Below are 16920 nucleotides of genomic sequence, written 5' to 3'. Positions count from 1 at the left end.
CTAGATATCAACAGTCTTTAGAAATTGTTTCAGGCTTGTATTCTGAAAATGAGGGAGTAAGAGCAGTCTGAATGAGTGGACCCTGCAGTGTCACATAGCTTTTTCATGCGCATGACCGAAAGAGTGCCTTTCTTGTTTACCTTTTATATTGACAACGTTATTGTCTGTTTGAAATATTATTGATTATTTAGGCTAAAAACAACCTGAGGTTTGAATATAAACATAGTTTGACATGTTTCTATGAACTTTACGGATATAATTTGGATTTTTTTGTCTGCCTGTTGTGACTGCGTTTGAGCCTGTGGATTACTGAAGAAAACGTGCAAACAAAACGGAGGTTTTTGGATATAAAGAAAGACTTTATCGAACAAAACAAACATTTATTGAGTAAATTAATATCTTCTGAGTGCAACCATATGAAGATCATCAAAGGTAAGTGATTCATTTTCTCTCTATTTCTGACTTGTGTAACTCTTCTACTTGGCTGGTTACTGTTTGTAATGATTTGTCGGCTGGGCGATGTTCTCAAATAATCGTAAGTTATGCTTTCGCCGTAAAACATTTTTTTAAATCTGACGCCGTGGTTGGATTCACAAGAAGTTCATCTTTAAACCTATGTAAAATACTGTTTTCAGAATTTTTATAATGAGTATTTCTGTATTTGAATTTGGTGCTCTGCAATTTCACTGGATGTTGGCCAGGTGGGACGCTAGCATCCCACATACCCTAGTGAGGTTGAACGCCTCACTAAAAGTTCAATGTACAAACAGTTTAGGGAAGAGAACATGTCATGTCCAGGAGACATGAAATTATCATCTTTATGACAATTCTACTGACAGAATGCAGAAAAATAGACTTCAGATAACAGCTCATGGTAAGTCCAACTCACTTGCACAAAGCCATGAGACATTCCTCAATGACATCTCTCTGGGCCTTAGTGAAGGCTCGTCCGCGGTACAGACGGTAGATGGTGTGCAGCATGGAGTCGATCATGATGGCCCGGTGGTCTGTGCCGGCAAACAGGAAGGCACACTTGTTGATGAGGGGCAGCACGGCCAGAGAGAGGTAGCGGTTCAGAGCCAGGGCCATCTCTGTGGTGCAGAAAGCTGCCTAGTGGGGAGAGATCCATTTAAACCAGGGATGGACAACTTTGTTGGGCGTAGGGCCCACAAAACCAATTTCAGGTCTGTGTCCCCACATCCATACCCACACCGGCAGCATTTTTGGGGCACTATGTGAAATGTTGTTGCCCCCACTCCCCCACTGGGAAAACATTTTAGAGCCCCCCCCCTTTTTGAAAGCATTTTGAGGTTTTAGAGTTCATTTCCTGCAATTCTACACATTTTGCCAAGGGGAAGAGAAACATTTTTTATTTTAAAGCTAATTTCCTACAATTCTGATCGAGAGTGACTAACAAAATCAATGGGGGCCCCCAGGTCAGTAATTCCATCATGATTACTACAAGTTTAGATAGCTGGCCACTAAACTAACTTCCCAAACTAAAAATGTTTTGCTGAGATGGGCTAATTGAGTGACTGCCAGTGACTGACATAACAAGAGAAAAACTGCTGATGAACAACCACATTTTGAAATTGCCCCTTGTGTATTCCACTATTCTAACTCTCAACAGTAATCCACTGGACGACAAAAGGGGAGCCGCGGGTCGCCAGTTGCCCATCCGTGATTTAAACTGTCATGTTCTCTGTGTTCAAAAGACCACACACTAACAACTCAATGAAAATGTTGAGACACATTTTTAATCAAACATTATGCTGATAGGCCAACAAATTAGCTGTAGTTCTGTTTACAGTCAATATATGCTTAGTGTCTCACTCCTGCATAAGAGCAAGTTATTGCCTTGTACAGTATATGAGTAAGTGAGATCGAGAGAGGCTGACTTACTGTGTCCAGAGAAGCAGCTGCCCTCATGTCAGGCAGGAAGCCCACCTCCAGCACATGGAGCAGGAAGTCCTGGTTGTCAATACCATACACTCTGTCAAGGAACAGCACCATGGGAGCCTTGTGGTCCGGCACAAAACTGGAAGACATCTTGGGTTCAATGATGCTGTTATCTAGACATCACAAAAGACAGAGGGAAGTTAGAGGGGAGAATAAATGCTAGGACTCACATTATATTAACACTTTTGACTACAGATATAATATGGAACATATTACGATCAAACTAAACTAAAACCATTTTTTGTTCTGTTTCATCATCAAGACATCAATACTCCCTTTCCTTGAGCCAACACAACAGAGTTAATTGGTTTCCCCTGTGGCTCACCCTTTCCAAAGTCTGGGATTTGGACAGACAGGCTGATGACGCCCACCAGGTCCTCTATGGGCACCAGGGACCTCAGGATGGCCCTGATCCTCAGAGCCTCACCCTTCCCAGCCTGGATCAACTGGAGGATGAAGAACAAATAGCAATGTCTTAGACTGAAAACACAGCAGCTAGCTAGCACAATTCCATAAACCTTGGCTTCTCTCTTAAGGTTTCCCAACACTCAGTACTCACATGCATCTCTGGAGCGCAGCGTCCCAGCAAGTCAATAAGAGCTGAGTAGAAGGACATGATGGCATTCCCCAGATGCACCTTGTTCTCCTCATGCTGCCCCTCTCCACCAGGAAACCTACCAGGAGAAAGGAAAAATTCATACATGTAGGCCCAAAAAGGAGAACATGTTCTAATCTACTACACCAGTTAAGACTAGATAGTCAATCGGCAGAGTCCCGAAGCGGTTTGGCACTTACATGCCGGGGAAGCGCCTGTCTTTCTTGACAGTGGGGCCGTCCCTGGCAGGATCTTCAGAGATCTTGATGGCCTCCTCTATAGCAGCCAGTAGGCCGTTCCCACCCTCTCCTCTCAGGGCCGGGCCAAAACACTCTGGCCGACGGATCAGAAGACGCACCACCACATTGGCATTCTCCTCTACGCTCTCTCCTATGGGGGACATGGAGCCAAACCACGTTCAGTGACGAAGGACAAACAGAAAGACAATACCAACAGCAGTGTATTCCATTACATGAAGCCAACAAACACAGACCGTTGACGAAGACAGCGAAGCGGAGGAAGTCCAGGTATTTCTCTCCGCCACAAGGGTTCCAGCCAATGTCAGGGTAACCCTTAGCCAGGAGCTGGGGACAGCTCTGAAGCCCACATCCTGCAAGGTACTTCACCACCTGGGAGGAAAAACACAGTGCAAAAGAGACAGAAAGAGTGATGACCAATGTGCTGCTGGATCAGAGAATGTTCATGTGGGTGCTGGGGGTGTCCAACCTTCTCCAGGTCTTGTTCCTGTAGCGCCAGAGCCAGCTCATTGTTATCAATACAGGATGCTGCAGCTACGTCTAGAGGGGTGGAGCCACGCATTCCTGAAAGACATCCATGACACGTTCAGTTTCAACACACAGCAAAACTATTCTGCCTTTAGAGGAATTATGTGGACCTTTCTTTCCCATTTATACAAGAATATAAACTTGTATTGGAAGAAGATATAAATGTCCCTCACCAAGGCCGATGCCGCTGTTCTGAAGCAGGTAGCTGAGGTGATCGAACATGGAGCGTTGGTTCTGACGACTGATACGACAGAAGTAGCACAGGAAACGACAGCAGTTGGTGACCATACGAGGGAATCTGATCTCCTGCAGAAGAACACATGTAGGGTGAATGACTACAGTGTAAAAATATGTTACGCATTTGAATTTGCAGACAAGCATTGATCCTGTAGTTATGAAGCATATAACCACTTCACCTTGGAGTCACCACCACCCAGCACGTTGACCATCACCTCCATGACAGTCTCGTGCATGCCCAGCGCTCGCATTAGGTTGGGGTGCTGATAAAACACTTTGTTGCTCATGATGTTCCTGATGGAGAAAGAAGGCTCATGCTGATTCTCAGTTCCTCCAGTTCTCTGTCCGGTATACTAAAGCAATAAGGCCTGTGGGGTTCTGGTATATGGCCAATATACCACGGCTAAGGGATGTTCTTATGCATGACACAATGTGGAGTGCCTAGATACTTTCAAATAGCTCTTTGTTGACTGTTGCTGGGTGTTATCGTCGTCCATCAGCACCGGCCTGTACCCTGCCTGCCCTAAGCTCTCTTCTATCCCCTTACACTAAGTCTGAATTTGTTAGGTGACCTAAACTGGGACATGCTTAAACAACCTACCGAAGTCCTTAAGCAATGAGGATTCCATAAATATTTCTCAGATTATTACCAATCCCACAAGGTATGACTCTAAACACCCAGAAAAGGCTACTCTCATCGATGTTATACTCACAAATAATCCTGATGGGTATCAGTCTGGTGTTTTCTGTAATGACCTTAGTGATCACTGTTTTACAGCCTGTGTTTGTAATGGCTGCTCAGTGAAACGACCAGTCCTGATTTGTCATAGACACTTGCTAAAAAACTTTAATGAGCAAGCCTTCCTTCATGACCCGGCCTCTGTAAAATGATATAGAATCATCTCTGTCGATGATGCTTGGACCTTCTTTTTTGATATTTTCAGTGATATTGTTAACAAACATAAAGAAAATGAGAATTAAAAACAGGTTCAGCCCCTGGTTCGACCGTGATCTTGCAGAGTTACTCCACTTCAAAAATTCCATTTGCCGAAAGGCTCGGCACACGGAATACTCAGGCTGACTGGCTCTCGTTCAGGCAAAGGAGAAATAAGTGCACTCAGGCTATCCGGAAGTTCTGGAAAATGGTTAATGACCTGGAGAATGAAGCCTCCTCCTCACAGCTGCCCATGTCCCTTAAAGTTGATGATATGGTTGTTACTGACAAGAAGCACATGGCTGAGCTTTTAAATCACCACTTCATTAAGTATGGATTCCTATATGACTCCGCCATGCCTCCTTGCCTGTCCAACATCTCCCAACCCTTCTAATGCAACTATCCCCGATGCTTCTCCCTCTTTTTCCCCTGTCCCGCTACAAAGTTTCTCCCTGGAGGCAGTCGCTGAATCCAAGGTGCTAATGGAGCACCTTAAACTTGACCCTAAAAAAACATCTGGGTCAGATGGTTTAGACACTTTCTTCTTAAGGGTGCTGCCCCTATAATCGCAAAGCCTATCTCTAACATTTTTAACCTGTCTCTCCTCTCTGGGGAGGTTCCCATTGCTTGGAAGGCAGCCACGTTGCGTCCTCTATTTAAAGGGGAGATCAAGCTGATCCAAAATGTTATAGGCCTATTTCTATTTTGCCCTGTTTATCAAAGTGTTGGAAAAACCTGTCAATAATCAACTGACTGGCTTTCTTGATGTCTATAGTATTCTCTCTGGTATGCAATCTGGTTTCCGCTCAGAATATGGGTGTTTCACTGCAACCTTAAAGGTACTAAATGATGTCACTATTGCCCTTGATTCTAAGCAATGTTGTGCTGCTATTTTTATTGACTTGGCCAAAGCTTTTGATACGGTAGACCGTTCCATTCTTGTGGGCCGGCTAAGGAGTATTAGTGTCTCTGAGGGGTCTTTGGCCTGGTTTGTTAACTACCTCTCTTAAAGAGTGCAGTGTATAAAGTCAGAACATTCGCTGTCTCAGGCACTGCCTGTCACCAAGGGTGTACCCCAAGGCTCGATCCTAGGCCCCAACCTCTTCCGAATTTACATTAACAACATCGCTCAGGCAGTAGGAAGCTCTCTCGTCCATTTATATGCAGATGATACAGTCTCAGCTGGCCTCTCCCCAAATGTTGTGTTAAACTCTCTACAACAAAGCTGTCTTAGTGTCCAACAATCTTTCTCTGCCCTTAACCTTGTTCTGAAAACCTCCAAAACAAAGATCATGTGGTTTGGTAAGAAGAATGCCCCTCTCCCCACAGGTGTTATTACTACCTCTGAGGGTTTAGAGCTTGAGGTAGTCACCTCATACAAGTACTTGGGAGTATGGATAGATGGTACACTGTCCTTATCTCAGCACATATCAAAGCTGCAGTCTAAATTTAGACTTTGTTTCCTCTATCGTAATTGCTCCTCTTTCACCCCAGCTGCCAAACTAACTCTGATTCAGATGACCATCCTACCCATGCTAGATTACGGAGAAGTAATGTATAGATTGGCAGGTAAGGGTGCTCTTGAGCGAGATGTTCTTTACCATTCGGCCATCAGATGGTAAATGCTCCAATGCTCCTTATAGGACACATCACTGCACTCTATACTCCTCTATAAACTGGTCATCTCTGTATACCTGTCACAAGAACCACTGGTCGATACTTATTTATAACCTCTCTTAGGCCTCACTCCCCACTATCTGAAACATTTACTGCAGCCCTCATTCTCCACATACAACACCCGTTCTGCCAGTCACATTCTGTTAATAGGTCCCCAAAGCACACACATCCCTGGGTCACTCGTCATTTCAGTTCGCTGCAGCTAGAGACTGGAACGAGCTGCAACAAACACTCAAACTGGACAGTTTTATCTCAATCTCTTCATTCAAAAACTTAATCATGGACACTCTTACTGACAGTTGTGGCTGCTTGCGTGATGTATTTTTGTCTCTACCTTCTTGCCCTTTGTGCTGTTGTCTGTGCCCAATAACGTTTGTACCCTGTTTTGTGATGCTACCATGTTGTGCTGCTGCCATGTTGTGTTGCTACCATGTTGTGTTGCTACCATGCTGCTGTTGTCATGTGTTTCTGCCATGCTATGTTGTTGTCTTAGGTCTCTCTTTATGTAGTGTTGTCTCTCTTGTCGTGATGTGTGTTTTGTCCTATATTTGTATTTTTTATTTTTAATCCCAGCCCCCGTCCTCCAAGGAAAACTGTTGCCTTTTGGTAGGCCATCATTGTAAATAACAATTTGTTCTTAACTGACTTGCCTAGTTAAATAAAGGTTCAATAAGTAAAATAAAGATACAGCCCTTAGCCGTGGAATATGGCCATACACCACAAGCCCCAGAGGTGCCTTATTGCTATTATAAACTGGTTACCAACGTAATTAGAACAGTAAAAATAAACATTCAGAGCTTGAACCACCCAGTTTATAATGTCTTCTCTGTACTGACCCGATGCTCTGGATCATGAGCCTCTCCTCCTCGGGGCCCATCTGGACGATGAGCAGCGAGCGGATCTGTCCCAGGCACTCCAGCAGGTCCATGGTATCCTTTATGGAGATGGCGTTGATGGTGTAGGCCTTGGGCAGGGCCCGGATCAGCTCCCCCAGCCCGTCATACTGACGGTGCAGCAGGCTGAACATCAGACGCACCAGCTCAGGGTTCTGGATGAATGACTCCTGGGCCCAGTGGACCATGGTGTGGGTGATCAGCTCCTGGAGGGTGCCTGGTGGGGTGGTTATAGAGGAGGGACATCAGTTAATTGATCGATTGTCTGTTTTTTGTTGTGTTAGTGATAAAATCATTTTAACCTGAAAATAATTGATTGCTGAAACCGAATAAAACTATCCCATGGAGACTAGACTGAGATTGATTATACATTTTTGGCTTGATTTTACCGTTTTTCACTGGGACAGCTGATAGAGAGTGAGACTCACTGGGTTTGTTCTCCTCCTCAGGTTTCTCCTCCTCTACCTTCTTCTTATGGAGGTGCCTCAACTTGTCCAGCATTCGGAGGAGTCGCCCTTTGAGAGACATATCCAACTCCTCCTCTACCTCTTCCTCTTCGATATGTACACCTGACATGACATCAGGGGTGATAAATCATTGACATTAGCTGAAAACTTTTCATCTCAACTATTGGCCCTCTTTGATATACAAGTGAAATTCTAAGTTACACGTGGAGAGCAAAGTAAGAGCTTGACTGACTGCAGTGAAACAGCAGGTTCTTGTGAAAAGCCTGCAGGGCATCGCGGACCTCGTCAGGCACAGGACAATCCTCATCCTCTGTGATGTTCTTCAAGTTCATCAGCATGTTGACCTGCATATCAAAAAGAGACAAACAGTAAGATGTTGTTACCTTTCATGTACTGTTACAGGTGTGACAGTGTACTTTATCCTCCGGTAGACAGTGGCTGAGGCGGAGGGTACCTGCTCCTGTGGTGGGGAGCGGAACTCGCGGGTCTTGCGAGCGGTCTCAGCAGCGCTCATGGTATACGCCAGCATGAGCTCGTTGTAGCGGGCTCTCTGGTTGGCCTGCACCTGGCTCACAAACTGGTCTGAGAAGGCTATGATGGCCTCCACCCTGTGGCGCAACTCACAGTCACAGAAATACTGCAGCAGAGTGCACATCTGACCGACAGAGAGAGAATGACCTGAGACTTAGCCACATAGATTAGGGTAATTCATCAAACTAAGGAGGATAGTTAAAGTTACAGCGAACTGAAAAACACACACACCAACCTGTAGTTTGACAGACTCTGGAAGCTTCATGTGCAATAATCCCTCTTCCAGACCTACTTGTTCTTCTGCCTCTCCAGGATTCACCTCCTTCTCAGTCTCCTCAGCACCTTTCTCTCCGTCATCCTCCCCCTTGTCTTCCTCTTTTTCTATAGGCTCCAACTCCTCCAGCTCTGCCTCCATTTCCTCATCTTCCTCATCCATCCCCTCATCCTCCATTTCTGTTTCATGTCCGCTCTCTACTGCTCCCTCCTCTTCTTCCTTCACCTCCAACCCCCGTTCTTTGAGGGCCAGTGTTTGGTCCCCCTCTCCCTGGGCAGCAGCCTCTGCCTCTCCACTAAACACTGTGGGCTCTATCACCTTCAGGATGTGCTTGACATCTTCATTATCAAACACACCCATGATGAGCAGGGTGCTGATGAGCTTGAGGATGGGGACAAAGTGGAACTCAACACTGCCTCCTACATGATCCCGCATGGCTTGACCACCATCCTGGACAGCTTCTGTCAGCATGGTCAGGGCCTTCGCCTTCAGCACCTACAGGAGAGAGAGACACACTTTCATGACCAGTTCAAACAGAATATCTTTCCCCTCTCCCTCCATCAGAGCTTCTGGTCAGCGGGGTGGTGGCACCGGGATCCTCATCTCTCCCAAGTGGTCATTCTCTCTTTCTCCCCTTACCCATCTGTCTATCGCCTCCTTTGAATTCCATGCTGTCACAGTTACCAGCCCTTTCAAGCTTAACATCCTTATCATTTATCGCCCTCCAGGTTCCCTCGGAGAGTTCATCAATGAGCTTGATGCCTTGATAAGCTCCTTTCCTGAGGACGGCTCACCTCTCACAGTTCTGGGCGACTTTAACCTCCCCACGCCTACCTTTGACTCATTCCTCTCTGCCTCCTTCTTTCCACTCCTCTCCTCTTTTGACCTCACCCTCTCACCTTCCCCCTACTCACAAGGCAGGAAATACGCTCGACCTCATCTTTACTAGATGCTGTTCTTCCACTAACCTCGTTGCAACTCCCTCCAAGTCTCCGACCACTACCTTGTATCCTTTTCCCTCTCGCTCTCATCCAACACTTCCCACACTGCCCCTACTCGGATGGTATCGCGCCGTCCCAACCTTCGCTCTCTCTCCCCCGCTACTCTCTCCTCTTCCATCCTATCATCTCTTCCCTCTGCTCAAACCTTCTCCAACCTATCTCCTGATTCTGCCTCCTCAACCCTCCTCTCCTCCCTTTCTGCATCCTTTGACTCTCTATGTCCCCTATCCTCCAGGCCGGCTCGGTCCTCCCCTCCTCCCGCTCCGTGGCTCGACGACTCATTGCGAGCTCACAGAACAGGGCTCCGGGCAGCCGAGCGGAAATGGAGGAAAACTCGCCTCCCTGCGGACCTGACATCCTTTCACTCCCTCCTCTCTACATTTTCCTCTTCTCTCTCTGCTGCTAAAGCCACTTTCTACCACTCTAAATTCCAAGCATCTGCCTCTAACCCTAGGAAGCTCTTTGCAACCTTCTCCTCCCTCCTGAATCCTCCTCCCCCTCCCTCCCCCTCCTCCCTCTCTGCAGATGACTTCGTCAACCATTTTGAAAAGAAGGTCGACGACATCCGATCCTCGTTTGCTAAGTCAAACGACACCGCTGGTTCTGCTCACACTGCCCTACCCTGTGCTCTGACCTCTTTCTCCCCTCTCTCTCCAGATGAAATCTCGCGTCTTGTGACGGCCGGCCGCCCAACAACCTGCCCGCTTGACCCTATCCCCTCCTCTCTTCTCCAGACCATTTCCGGAGACCTTCTCCCTTACCTCACCTCGCTCATCAACTCATCCCTGACCGCTGGCTACGTCCCTTCCGTCTTCAAGAGAGCGAGAGTTGCACCCCTTCTGAAAAAACCTACACTCGATCCCTCCGATGTCAACAACTACAGACCAGTATCCCTTCTTTCTTTTCTCTCCAAAACTCTTGAACGTGCCGTCCTTGGCCAGCTCTCCCGCTATCTCTCTCAGAATGACCTTCTTGATCCAAATCAGTCAGGTTTCAAGACTAGTCATTCAACTGAGACTGCTCTTCTCTGTATCACGGAGGCGCTCCGCACTGCTAAAGCTAACTCTCTCTCCTCTGCTCTCATCCTTCTAGACCTATCGGCTGCCTTCGATACTGTGAACCATCAGATCCTCCTCTCCACCCTCTCCGAGTTGGGCATCTCCGGCGCGGCCCACGCTTGGATTGCGTCCTACCTGACAGGTCGCTCCTACCAGGTGGCGTGGCGAGAATCCGTCTCCACACCACGTGCTCTCACCACTGGTGTCCCCCAGGGCTCTGTTCTAGGCCCTCTCCTATTCTCGCTATACACCAAGTCACTTGGCTCTGTCATAACCTCACATGGTCTCTCCTATCATTGCTATGCAGACGACACACAATTAATCTTCTCCTTTCCCCCTTCTGATGACCAGGTGGCGAATCGCATCTCTGCATGTCTGGCAGACATATCCGTGTGGATGACGGATCACCACCTCAAGCTGAACCTCGGCAAGACGGAGCTGCTCTTCCTCCCGGGGAAGGACTGCCCGTTCCATGATCTCGCCATCACGGTTGACAACTCCATTGTGTCCTCCTCCCAGAGCGCTAAGAACCTTGGCGTGATCCTGGACAACACCCTGTCGTTCTCAACTAACATCAAGGCGGTGGCCCGTTCCTGTAGGTTCATGCTCTACAACATCCGCAGAGTACGACCCTGCCTCACACAGGAAGCGGCGCAGGTCCTAATCCAGGCACTTGTCATCTCCCGTCTGGATTACTGCAACTCGCTGTTGGCTGGGCTCCCTGCCTGTGCCATTAAACCCCTACAACTCATCCAGAACGCCGCAGCCCGTCTGGTGTTCAACCTTCCCAAGTTCTCTCACGTCACCCCGCTCCTCCGCTCCCTCCACTGGCTTCCAGTTGAAGCTCGCATCCGCTACAAGACCATGGTGCTTGCCTACGGAGCTGTGAGGGGAACGGCACCTCAGTACCTCCAGGCTCTGATCAGGCCCTACACCCAAACAAGGGCACTGCGTTCATCCACCTCTGGCCTGCTCGCCTCCCTACCACTGAGGAAGTACAGTTCCCGCTCAGCCCAGTCAAAACTGTTCGCTGCTCTGGCCCCCCAATGGTGGAACAAACTCCCTCACGACGCCAGGACAGCGGAGTCAATCACCACCTTCCGGAGACACCTGAAACCCCACCTCTTTAAGGAATACCTAGGATAGGATAAAGTAATCCCTCTCACCCCCCCTCCCCCTGAAAATATTTAGATGCACTACTGTTCCACTGGAGGTCATAAGGTGAATGCACCAATTTGTAAGTCGCTCTGGATAAGAGCGTCTGCTAAATGACTTAAATGTTAAATGTAAAATCAGCCTGGCCCAGTGTTGCAAAACACTGGGAACTTTCAATAATTCCCTGTTTTTTCCCCAAAAAATAACGGTTGGAAGATTCCCGGATTCAGGAGGGAATAAGGAGGAAATCCGTAATCCTCCAACCAGGATTTCTGGAAAACCAGGGAATTTATTGAAAGTTGAAAAGATTTCAAACCTATGAGACTCCTTACATGTAGGGGGATGAAGGGGCTGAGGGTGTAGATATCCAGGTCTGTCCCTACAAACCCAGTGGGGAGAAGTGGAGTTTGGGGCGCAGACAGGTAGTGAGGCCCACCCCTGGTAAAGCATGGGATTTGTCAGTGTCTGAGTTGAGGTTGATGCTGAGCGTCTCTTCAGTCATGGGCACAATGAACTCCTTATTGGTCATGAGGCGGTTCCGCTTGGCCGACTCCAGGTGAATGCTGATGAGCAGATCGTAGTAGCCGCTCCTCATTGGTCCAGGTAGGTAGGTGTTCTCTATGGCGTAGAATAGCTGGGATTCGTCAACATGGCTGCACAGGGCGTGAGCCACGCGGTTGTTCCCCAGAGCACAGACTGAGCCGTACAGTTTCAGAGTGTGGTAGTGGAACTTCAGCAGGTCCATACGCTCCGACAACTCCAGGATGTCAATACATCTAGACGGGACAGAGGCAGAGGACAGTATGGCCCAAGGCTGTACAGATTTGGACAAATCTATTGCATCAGAGCCAAAATGGCTCCTGTTTATATGTCTTTCCCAATACTATAGCTAAGACTGAAATCCATTTCACAATCAAATACAATAATCTTCTGCTTAGATGTCAGCAATGGTGGCAGTGTTCTGACCTGTTCTCCTCGGGGATGTGCAGGGCCATCATTGTGATAGGCTCTCTGCACTCCACCATCCAGCCGTGCCTGTCGTTCACACGGCCCATCTCTGGGGACAGGAAGTGGTTTGGCATGCGGCTCCAAATGACTGGGGTCAGCATCTGGACATCCAGCCTGGGAGGGCACTGAGGGACCGGGTTCTTACGCTCACTCCGGAACATGGCTGCTGAAATAGGCATGATGTTCTGAGGAGAGAACAAACACATACATTGCAGAGTAGAAGGGTCGTCGTTGAAGTGAAATAATAGCTTGAGTATCCTTGAGGGTAAAAATACAGAATGAAATAGAAAACATCCATAACACTGTAAAACGCAGACAGTGGAGGGGTAACACTGTAAAATGCAGACAGTAGAGGGGTAACACTGTAAAACACAGACAGTGAAAGGGTAACACTGTAAAACACAGACAGTGAAGGGGTAACACTGTAAAACGCAGACAGTGGAAGGGTAACACTGTAAAACGCAGACAGTGGAGAGGTAACACTGTAAAACACAGACAGTGAAAGGGTAACACTGTAAAATGCAGACAGTGGAGGGGTAACACTGTAAAACGCAGACAGTGGAGGGGTAAGACTGTAAAACGCAGACAGTGGAGGGGTAACACTGTAAAACGCAGACAGTGGAGGGGTAACACTGTAAAACGAAGACAGTGGAGGGGTAAGACTGTAAAACGCAGACAGTGGAGGGGTAAGACTGTAAAACACAGACAGTGGAAGGGTAACACTGTAAAACGCAGACAGTGGAGGAGTAACACTGTAAAACGCAGACAGTGGAGGGGTAAGACTGTAAAACACAGACAGTGGAAGGGTAACACTGTAAAACGCAGACAGTGGAGGGGTAACACTGTAAAACGCAGACAGTGGAAGGGTAACACTGTAAAACGCAGACAGTGGAGGGGTAACACTGTAAAACGCAGACAGTGGAAGGGTAAGACTGTAAAACGCAGACAGTGGAGGGGTAACACTGTAAAACGCAGACAGTGGAGAGGTAAGACTGTAAAACACAGACAGTGGAAGGGTAAGACTGTAAAACACAGACAGTGAAGGGGTAACACTGTAAAACGCAGACAGTAGAGGGGTAAGACTGTAAAACACAGACAGTGGAGAGGTAACACTGTAAAACACAGACAGTGGAGGGGTAACACTGTAAAACGCAGACAGTGGAGGGGTAACACTGTAAAACGCAGACAGTGGAGGGGTAACACTGTAAAATGCAGACAGTGGAGGGGTGATTCTCGCTGAGTCTGACCTTGAGCTTCCCCAGGTCCACTTGCAGCATGTTCTGACTGGAGGGCAGGACAAAGACAGCTGGGAACAATTTAGTGTTGGGCTCCACCTAGAACAAACAACCACAGTGTTACACAGGAAGCCACAATGGAAATTAGATTTCGAGCTTTAATGTGTTATCCTTGATGATTTTTTTATTGTATGTGGAGGTGTCTCTAATCTATGTTCTTAAAATTGTCTAATAAATTCAATCAATCAAGCAGTCAAGCCCAGAGCAGTATGTACTTTGCTTATTATTAAACCAGTAACCCTTGACATGAGTAATGAAATACAAATCAAATCAAAGTGTATTTGTCACGTGCGCCCGAATACAACAGTTGTAGACCTTACAGTGAAATGCTTACTTACAGGCTCTAACCAACAGTCCAAAAAAGGTATTAGGTGAACAATAGGTAAGTAAAGAAATAAAAACAACAGTAAAAAAACAGTGAAAAAAAACAGTAGCGAGGCTATAAAAGTAGTGAGGCTACATACAGACACCTGTTAGTCAGGCTGATTGAGGTAGTATGTACATGTAGATATGGTTAAAGTGACTATGCATATATGATGGACAGAGAGTAGCAGTAGCGTAAAAGAGGGGTTGGCGGGTGGTGGGACACAATGCAGAATACATGTTTACACTGAACACTGCATCTCACCTGGTAGAAGGTGTTGATCTCTTTCCCATTGGCTGTGAAAGTCATGAGTCCTGTGTCAAGGTCAATAAGGCAGCCAATCACAAAGTCCTGCTGACTGACACGGGTCTGCTGGGAGCTGCTGAACTCCCCTCCCCACACCATGTAGCAGTTACTGCGCTTCATACTGAGGGAGGCAGGAGAGACAACATCGGAAGATATTAAGGTATTATGTCTTTGTGAATACTGTGCATGTGTGTGTGTGCACAGGGACGCGTTACTCACCTGTCATGTATGTTGCCTTTGTCATCTCCCACGGTGACTGTGACATTTCTTACTTTGCTGAGGTCAAAGTGCAGGTCATATTGGTGGTAGTCAGGGGTGATCCAGCCTACCCACACCCCGCTGGGCTCTTGTCCCGCAATCACTCGCACTGAATAATAGTACTGAACACAGAGAATGTGAGCAGAAAACATGATTAACAAGGAGTTGTACTACCTAAAACTAAAAATGAATAAAAAAAAAACATTTCCAGACAAAAATGTCCCAGTGAAGAGAAGTAAGGTTCAAACACGAGGATCTGAAGAGATGTTAAAGGTCATACTGTGGTGGTGTTGAGGATGATGTCATCGTCATCTCTGTCGTCTGGGACCACTTCCTCCCTCAGACGGGGCATGGTGGGAACAACAGGGGGTGGAGTTAAAGCTGCCTTCTTGGCCTTGAACAGGAACCTGAGGGCAACACACAATGTCAGTGTAGTTGGGTGTTAAGGGATTTTTTTAATCAATAATGACTAATTATGTATACATTTCAATCAGGACTGACTAATCAGAATACTATTATGTTACTGTATAGATGTATACATTTTATTTTAATCCTAGTACTGAATATAATTAATGTGTGTAATTATAATCAAGAATTAGAACAATGACTGTCTGTTCCTTGGTAGAAACGAATGAACTTATCGTCAGACTGGCAAGAATGCTTATCTACACAGGGAGGCTTTGGCATGGTCATAAATGATCTATACAGGTGGGGGGTCTATGTAGGAAGGCTTGAGAACTATACTGCCATTGTACCAGAGTGGAGGAGGGACGGGACAGTTTGAAACCTAATGACGTCATTTTCAGTTTATAACCTGTTGTAAATTGGATCATGTTCAGTACTCTCGAGAATAAACGCTAGTGCTTGATTTTGAGACTGGTCTCCGCCCATTTTATGCAAATAAGTTTCTTAAAAAATCCTTAGAAATGGGCTGAGTGTATTAATTTAATTGGGTAATAAACATATAGGAATTTAACTCCTCTAACAATTGGTCCTTCGAATGCCGGGTCTAAATAACTGTCTCTACCATCTGAAGGTCGTACGCCGAACATCGTGCACGGGCGGGTCTAGTCCCGTTATTTTAAGACCTGGCCTCTGAATTGAGGTTAAAGAACAGGCCGGTACACACACCAGACTGACAGGGACAGTGACTAGATCCAACGAACATTGCTTTTCCCAGTCGGCGACAAGGTCAGTAGCCTATATTCTCGATTCTGGGGGGAATGATTTAAGTTCTTTGATTTGATGTTCTAAAATGTTTAGAATTTATCATTAATAGGAGCTTTACTATTCCAAACAGATCCACAGGGTTTTGTATGACCAATATACACTGGGTTTTGTATGACCAATATACACTGGTCGGTCTGAAATGACCTCAGGTAAAGTGCACTACCATAAATAAACTAAACTTAATCATGAGAGGCATATCCGCCCGAGATTAAGAGGGGATATTTAAATAGGTGCTGGGAGGACAGTGATCTTGTGCAAATAGGATAACCCATAGGATTAAGAGGGGATATTAACTAGGCTTGGGGAGACAGGAAGGGAATTCTATGCATACAAGATAACTTGAATGGTCAATTAAACTCTGGGAGAATTGACCATCGTTCCGATTCAACAAACAGTACTGAAATAAAGTCCAAATAAGGAGGAGAGGGAAGCCAAAATCTATAGGAATGGGATAAAAGCCAAATCTATAGACAAGAGGTTCCAGGAGAGAGGGAAACCTAAAATAGTGGCGTGAGATACGAGATATTAGTGTACTTTAATAGCCCTCCGGGCATAGCCAGGTATCAAAGGGGGGATGGGTAAGTTGTGGTCTAGGATAGGACACTTAGTGGCCTATTGGATAATAAACTAATAATAAATAAATAAAATAGCTAACAAGTAGATATAGAAGTTAAAGATATAATCAGATAGAACATATGAGAAACTGTTTGTTAACCAAACCTGTATGTCCAGGATTTATGCACTACAGGTGAACTACAGGATAAGGTGATTCACTCAATCCAGTCCCCGAGGAGAATAGACGGTAAGCAGCACGTTGGGAGGGGCTATACCAAGTACCGCTGGTGACAGCCTTCACCCTGAGAATAGCTCAAATAACTACCTGGATTCATATC

At 46.5% G+C, this 16920-nt stretch overlaps 1 pseudogene; it reads right to left on the bottom strand.

Moving 5' to 3' along the window:
• Nucleotides 1-16920, bottom strand: part of LOC115101391 (ryanodine receptor 1-like) — a 116334-nt pseudogene that overhangs the window by 56719 nt on the left and 42695 nt on the right.

This window comes from Oncorhynchus nerka, linkage group LG19, assembly GCF_034236695.1.
Source record: "Oncorhynchus nerka isolate Pitt River linkage group LG19, Oner_Uvic_2.0, whole genome shotgun sequence".
Taxonomy (NCBI): domain Eukaryota; kingdom Metazoa; phylum Chordata; class Actinopteri; order Salmoniformes; family Salmonidae; genus Oncorhynchus; species Oncorhynchus nerka.
This window is presented reverse-complemented; position numbering and strand designations above follow the sequence as displayed.